The sequence below is a fragment of the Octopus bimaculoides genome, chromosome 9 (genome assembly GCF_046866305.1).
Source record: "Octopus bimaculoides isolate indiv1 chromosome 9, ASM4686630v1, whole genome shotgun sequence".
NCBI classification, from domain to species: domain Eukaryota; kingdom Metazoa; phylum Mollusca; class Cephalopoda; order Octopoda; family Octopodidae; genus Octopus; species Octopus bimaculoides.
Window position 1 is genome coordinate 4283364 of NC_142936.1, and position 7500 is coordinate 4290863.

General features: G+C 35.9%; 1 protein-coding gene across 1 annotated transcript in view; it reads left to right on the forward strand.

The window, feature by feature from the left end:
• Window positions 1-7500, forward strand: part of LOC106883685 (uncharacterized) — a 104724-nt gene that overhangs the window by 36150 nt on the left and 61074 nt on the right. Inside the window, exon 2 of the mRNA XM_014934794.3 lies at window positions 7345-7424. The gene's annotated coding sequence lies outside the window, so the exon portion shown is untranslated. The remainder of the gene's footprint in view (window positions 1-7344; window positions 7425-7500) is intronic.

Here is a 7500-nt window from a genome sequence, read left to right on the forward strand (position 1 = left end):
AGATAAAGATAAGTAGAGAGATAGCGAGATAGAGAAATAGAGATACGTGTGTATAAATCTGTGTATACAACTTTCTACCTGCTTGGTAGCAAAACTGTGGGAATAGTGCCTCTTTTATTATTCGTCACCCATTGCATCTTATGAATATCTTGCGCATATTTATTATCTCAGATATTGCGATCATTTAGAACGATCATGGCTCAAGAAGTTACATTCTTCCCATAAGAACCCAAGAACTGAAGTTGAGCCACTCATTGGCTCCAAACCGCTTTGTCCGTACCGTGTTGCACTAATAACAATATGTATAAAACTGAAAGTATATCTTCGGAACTGGAATTTCAAACTCCTTATTAGTAGTCCTTAGATGTCCCCTTTCACATGTATTTTCTGACTACATTGGGGATGAGCGGGCAGTTGATGTTCACAACAGAGTATATTTCATTTCTTATGGTTCCAAGCATGATCTGCCCTGTTACATTTAAACTTGGTGACTGTTTTAATTTTTAAATTACGTCAATATACTTTTGTTCCATCGATCTAAATGTAGTCAATGTACGTCTGATATATATATATATATATATATATATATATCAGACATATGTATGTATATATATATATATATATATATATATATATATATATATATATATATATATATATATACATATATACATATTGAATGTTTGTATATACGTAGTAAACAAAAATAAAACGAATGATAAATAGAAACCACTCATTCTATTCAAACGTCATTAGTGATGGCACCGAAAGTACTATGTCAGGCCGACTTCCTTTTCTGACGTATGTAAACAACAGAAATGCCTTTGAAGAGGACAAGTAAAATCACCGTGGACAGTGTGGTTAAAAAGTTCACTATACATCCACATGGTTTCAAGTTCAGTCCCACTGCATGGCCCGGATCCAGGACAATTTGCCGTAAGACATTTCGCCGTAGGACAACAGAATAAAAATAAAAATAGCGAAGATCATACACTTTTTTTAAAATCCTATAAAACCATGTAATCTCATTGTAATTGCATGTAAATAATGTCGTTTTTGAAGCTACCCGGTATTTAAGTACATTTTCTTTCATATTTACAATTGCTTCTAGCATTTTTGGTTGGCTAGGGTTCGATGGATGTGCATGCTCCCTTACAATTTTACAAATAGAAATCACTTCACCATTCAGTTTTGTATGAACTCTTGTTTTAGAGTTTGTATCAACACACTTCCAATAGACCTTACCTCCACATTTTCTTTCTTGCCTATAAATAAAATTAGAGTCGTTTACGAGCTTATCATCACCTCTGTGGCTTTTAATAGTGTACGGCATCGTCAGGGTTGATTAACGGTTGTGGTAACCTCCCAAAACAAGCTTTTTGCTTTTGAATTTTCAAGATTAGCTTGTTAGTATTAAATAATCATTAAACGACCTTTTTGCTTTTAAATTCTCATTTCAGCAATTAACGATGCAGATTCAAATTTAACCGACTTTTCTGCTTTTAAATTATCATTTCAGCAATTACCGAAAAGGACTGCTGTAAATACTGTTCCTTTATATACCTTATTTAATTAACGACGCAATTTCAAGTTTCTAAGCTTTACGACAAAATGTCGTACGGCGAATAGTCCTACGGCCAATTGTCCTATAGCGAATTTGTTTACGGCAAATTGTCCGATCACCCATTAGGCCAATATCTTTTACTATAGCACCCTGTTTTAATTTTTGAATTACGTCAATATACTTTTGTTCCATCGACCTGAATGTAGTCAATGTATGTCTGATATATATATATATATATATATATATATATATATATATATATATATATATATATATATATATACATACATACATATTGAATGTTTGTATATACGTAGTAAACAAAAATAAAACGAATGATAAATAGAAACCACTCATTCTATTCAAACGTCAATAGTGATGGCTGTTCAGTAAACGTGTCTGACATAACAAGAAGTGCTTAAAATTTGTTGGACTAAACCATTCTAGGTGGTGTCCAAGCATGGCTGTATTCCAATGACTAAAACTAGTAAAATATAAAGGACATTCTAGTGGAGAGAGGAAATCCGTGAATTTGTGATGGCCTCGATCATTTATTTTATGTTCGTCAGAGTAAAAGAAGTGTGTCTCTGAGATGTGGCTATGGTTGCATTTTATTAGGTTTATTAATGTCATAATTTTGCTCAATATCTTAACTAGGAGCTGTTCGCCATTGTTGGTGCTGGGGGTTGAAACTATCGGTGCGTACAATAATTACACGAAGCCTCTAAGCATTATAAATATGTCTTGTGGTTCCCTTGGAATTCTGGAAATTTTGAGTTTGGCGTCTTTGGGGAGATTCTTTGGAGAAATCATGATCCCAGTCTCACTTGAAAGCATGCACCTCGTACTTTCTGTTTATCCATACTGGTGTTGCTGCAGTTCTTTCTTCTTCTTCTTCTTCTTCTTCTTCTTCTTCTTCTTCTTCTTCTTCTTCTTCTGCGCCCCCTCCACTTCTTCATCATCATCCTTCTTTTCTTATTCTTCAACTACTACTACTACTACTAGTGATTCACCTTTAGATAAATTTCATCTATGTTTAAAGCGACTCTCTGTTTTCAAACGTAACATCATCAAATTACTTTTATAGATCGTGGGGTATGATTTATAGTCGGAGAAGTGGGTACTACAGCTATGAAGCTTCAAATACTAACCATAGCAACAAAATGAGTTGATCGTCAAAGAACAACAGGATGTTGGTGTCTCGATCTCTTGAGCGGAAAGTATTCACCCTGCAAGCAATGTCAGCTTGTTTTCTCTTGATGGAGTTTTCTTCAGCTGATGTTTTTAAGATTCTGTGATATGTTTTGTTGCGAACGTCTGTGACACTTTATGAAAACTCACTTACTTAAGAGAATGAACCGAATTTTTCCTCGTTTACGTAACGTGCTGTGTCGCGCTCATTGAAATACAAGGATTAAATGACTCTGGTATTTTATTCCGTCACGTAATGTATTGGGAACATTCGGAGGCATACATATCTTTTATCTTTCATCTTTTACTTCATTCAGTCATTGAACTGTGGCCATGCTGGAACTCCAGCTTCAAGGATTCGGTTGTACACTTGTTCCCTAGTACTTGTTCTAAAGTCTGGCACATATTCTGTCGGTTATAGTCTTTTATTCTTTTATTTGTTTCAGTCATTCGACTGCGCCTTTACTCGATCAAATCGACCTCAGGACTTATTCTTTGTAAGCCTAGTACTTATTCTATCAGGCTCATTTGCCGAACCGCTAAGTAATGAGGACATAAACACACCAACATCGGTTGTCAAGTGATGGTCGTTGGACAAACAGGCACACACACACACACACACACACACACACACACACACACACACACACACACATATATATATATATACGACGGGCTTCTTTCAGTTTCCGTCTACCAAATCTACACACAAGTCTTTGGTCAGCCCGAGGTTGTAGTAGAAGACACTTGCCCAAGGTGCTACGCAGTGGGACTGAACCCGAAACCATGTGGTTGGGAAGCAAGCTTCTTACTACACAGCCACTCGTGTGCATGTATATATATATATATATATGTGTGTGTGTGTGTGTGTGTGTGTGTGTGTGTGTGTGTGTGTGTGTATAATCATATAATATTTGTGTGTATAATTATTTATGTAAGCATGCTTAATTTTATGAATGCATATAAGTGTGTTAGTTTTTGTTTCAGTTTGAGAAAGAGCGTGCGCGCGCGCTGTGTCTGTGGTTTAAGATGCGATTCAATTGTTTTTAGGCTGGAAACCAGTCTTTTGAAGTAAATTAAGTCAGTAGGCTATATGATGTCATCACGTAAGTTAATTATGGATGATTCCAGTTCAACTCACACATTCATTCATTCATACAAACACATATACATACATACACATACAGACACGCGCACACATATGTATGTATGTATGTATGTATGTATGCGTGTGTGTGCGGAACATCTACCGATCCCATTGCCCGACTGGTAGAAGACTGTGAGCACCTGACGATATTCTAGGTGCTAGTCTCAGCCGTCTCGGACTTTTATTCACCTAGGACTGCAGCTCCGCCAAGGAGGAGAAGAGGGAGGAGGAGACAACTCCCTGCGCCCGTTTTCAACTTCATCCACGATGTTGAATCTTTGTTCGCGAACGAAATGTATCATGGTCCGGGAAAGGTGGTTATCTAGAAGTGTAAGTCTCGACTGTAAGCAGGATGAGGCGACACTTCCAGCCCTTCAAGTTCCTCAAGTTTGAACTTGGTCACATTGGCAGTCCATATTGTCTGTCGTGCTGTGGGAATGCAAGTCTTCAACTGACCAATGCCGAGTAGCAGGCTTTCAAAGCATCATATACTCGTTGCATTTGTTGAGCATAAACATTATCATTCACAGTATGACCATCCAGAACAAGTTCAAAGCGCAACACCCTCTCAAAATTCCATCAAACATAACTTGTTCAAACCGCTCTTGTTTGGCAATATTTTCTGAAGCCTGGTCGGAGCGAAGCCACTGATTTCCCTTATTAGGATTACGAAAATAGATCCATTTTTGATATATATCGCATATATAAATGTATATGAAATTAATATAAACAGGAGTTTGCAATGTTTCACTAAATAGGAGAATTACACACACAGTCCTTTCATGAAATGCTTATTCAATTCAGGGGATATCCGAGGTTATCTGAATCCTATAAAGGATGTTAAACCATGTGATAATCATTTTACGTAATATAGGCGACGAGGGATAGGATTAACGAATAACATTCCTTTTCAAATTCCACCGAGGTCGATTTTTGCCTTCAATCCTTTCGGGGTTGATAAATTAAGTACCAGTTGCGTACTGGGTCGAACTACTTGACTGACCCCCTCTCCTAAAATTTCGAGCCTTGTGCCTCGAGTAGAGCAGAATCCTTTTACGTAATCCATTTCTATTGGTTTTGTTGTTTCTGGATTTTATTTGTTTCTGGAAGAAGGTAACTGACATACACCCCAACGGACCCAGGTCAGACTTTCAGCTTTTTAGCTGTCCATCTAAGAGAAGGTGACTCGATACAAATCCAGCGTCCTGATAACTACTGGGCTCGTGACACCAGTTGCGTCACACCAATACAAGTTTGAAGGAAGAGAGAAATGGACGGACTCTGCACAAAACATGCGCACTATAAAAGTCCGTCAATTAGTATAGAATAGTTGATTCTACGTTGGATAGTTCTCTTACGGTTATGGAAGTTTCAGCGATAATTCCCAGGTTTGAATCTGTTATTATTATGTTCTGTTCTTTTACTTAGGATGAAAGAATAGAGCTAATAGACTGTTTTGATTGATTGCCCAATATCTACTTTCAATAGATATAGAATGACGTCAGTAGGCAAAATTGGGTTGCAGAGGAAAAGGGAATTCTAGAGGTTTGACGTCAGGAGACGAAAGGATTGGAATAAGATTTAATGCAGACTATTTGGGATGGGAAGATACAATATAGGCGATAAGGGATAGGATTAACGAATAACCTTGCTTCAAGTTAGCCTTAGTTCCATTTCCTTTCGATTGAAATTGATGTGCACTTAGTTTGTTCTTTGAAGCCGTCAAAAGATTAGAGAAACAATAAAAAGATTTTGTGAGATGGAGTTTACAGCGTGATGGGTATGTGATTATCACGTGATTTTATTAAAATTTGTTCCGTCAAGGATATTTCTAAGTGTAACAGCAGTAGTAGCATCCGGTTCGTAGCCTCACCTGAGCTTTCGAGGCATCTACCAATTGTTCAGATGGTATATGTATATTATATGCATATACATATATATGTGTATGCATGTGTGTGTATATGTGTGCGCATACGTGTGCGATTGTATTCAACATGAATATGTATCTGTGTGTGTGTGTGTGTGTGTGTGTGTGTGTGTGTGTGTGTGTGTGTGTATTCAACATGAATAAGAAATATTTTCCATCCTTCATGCTCTAAATATATTGATAATGTCTTCAAACACACTTCGTTGCATTTTAGATATGAACGCATACACGAACCACACAGATGTTCGCAATATATATATATATATATATATATATATATATATATATATATATATATGCATACATATAAGTATACACATATATATACACACACACGCATATATATATACATACATATGCATGCACATATATATATACACACACACATTTATATATACATACATACACACACACATATGTATGCATATAGTTATACACACACACATGTGTATATATATATATATAGATATACACACACGCACGAGCATGCACACACACACACACACACATTATTATCCGAAATGTATAGTATTAAAAATTCATCATGGATGATCTTACCACTCGTTTTCCCGTAAAGAATACAATGGAGCGCTAAATAACAATCTTAGGCAACTCACAAAGGTATACATACATACATACATACATACATGCATACATACATACATGCATACATACATACTTACATGCATACACACATACATACATACATATGTACATACATACATACATATATACATGCATACATACATACATACATACATACTTACATGCATACACACATACATACATACATACATACATACATACATGCATACATACATACATACATACATACATGCATACACACATACATACATACATACATACACACATACATACATACATGCATACACACATACATACATACATACATGCATACATACATACATACATACATGCATACACACATACATACATACATACATACATACACACATACATACATACATGCATACACACATACATACATACATGCATACATACATACATACATACATACATGCATACACACATACATACATACATACATACATACACACATACATACATACATGCATACACACATACATACATACATACATGCATACATACATACATACATACATACATACACACACACACACACATACGTACATACATACATACATACATACATACATACATGTATACATACATACATACATATGAATACCTGTATGTGTGGGTGTGTTTCCGTGTGTATGCATATGTTAGTATTTATATATTCGTGTCTATGTATACATGCATTATTATTCCTTCTCATATCTATGATACTCAGTAACATCTAAAACACCTTTCAAATATATACAGGGTGTGTGAAAAGTAACTAGGTATTAGAAATTGTTTATGGAATTTTTAATATCACTGAAGTCATGAGGAAAACATTTTTTAACCAGACAACACTAATGGGGATTTCTTATTTTCTTATTGTCTTATTTCTTAATTCTTATTTTCTAGATGGCCGGTCGCTTGTCTGTTCAGGAGCGAGCTGGACAGACAAGCTGTTTTGGATCAAAGATAGTGACATGCAGAGAAAGGTAAGCATGCATCGCTACTTCCGAAGACAATAAAAGCAGTTTAAAGCATAACTATTTCGGCCACCATTTTCCCCAG